Genomic DNA, 1,151 nt, shown 5'->3' with positions numbered 1-1,151 from the left:
GAAAATTAAGCTTCCTATTGGTCAGTCGCGTTTCCGTGCCCAACCGAGCACAGGCCGGAATGCCGCTGATGTTGGCTCTATTTTCCAAAGCAACACGCCGCTGGCACTTTGTGTTTTTCAAGGTTACGGAAAGCAATACGCCGCTGGTACGAACCAATACGCCGCTGGAAAAAAAAGCAATACGCCGCTGGTACGAACCAATACGCCGCTGGAAAAAAAAGCAATACGCCGCTGGTACGAAGCAATACGCCGCTGGTAAAAAAGCAATACGCCGCTGGTACGAACCAATACGCCGCTGGAAAAAAAAGCAATACGCCGCTGGTACGAAGCAATACGCCGCTGGTAAAAAAGCAATACGCCGCTGGTACGAACCAATACGCCGCTGGTACTTTGTAATAAGAATTACATTATAAGATAGAAAGCACTACGCCGCTGGACATAAAATCTCCATTATCCGAACGAAAGTAACACGCCGCTGGTACTTTATTTTATTATAATAATTTAATTATAAGACAGAAACCGCTGGTACTTGGTTGTAAAATCTCCATTATCCGAACGAAAGCAATACGCCGTTGGTACTTGGTTATAAAATTTTCATTACAAGATAGAAAGCAATATGCCGCTGGTTATATTAATGTAATCTTATGGAAAGCATTACGCCGCTGGAACTTTGACCATTGCAATAATCGATCGGAAGCTATACACAGCAAGGAATACGAATATTATACCAAGAGATCGAAAACAATACGCTGTTCGGACGTTTTGACTAGCTGTCGCACAGTGCAGACGCGTCGACCCGTCGCTCCGCATTTCGAGCGCAATTTCAGTGGTTTTTCAGTTCAGAAAATTACAGAGAGTGTTTGGTTGTGTTGCAGGAGTCAAACTGAATGATTTGATGCATAAAGTTTAATTAAACTCCCATTAGTTTGCCGGGAAACATCGATTCTTCCGATCTAGAAAGAGACAGAGATAGACGACCCGCGTTATGTTAAATATTTCAAGGTTCCCGATTCCACAAAATTATAAAAAGTATACGGCTGTGTAGCAGGGATCAAAACGAGTAATTTCGTGTATAAAGTTTAATTAATATCCCATTAGTTTGCCGGGAAACATCGATTCTTCCGATCTAGAAAGAGACAGAGACAGTCGAT

The sequence above is a fragment of the Megalopta genalis genome, unplaced genomic scaffold, assembly GCF_051020955.1.
Source record: "Megalopta genalis isolate 19385.01 unplaced genomic scaffold, iyMegGena1_principal scaffold0074, whole genome shotgun sequence".
NCBI classification, from domain to species: Eukaryota; Metazoa; Arthropoda; class Insecta; order Hymenoptera; family Halictidae; genus Megalopta; species Megalopta genalis.
This window is presented reverse-complemented; position numbering follows the sequence as displayed.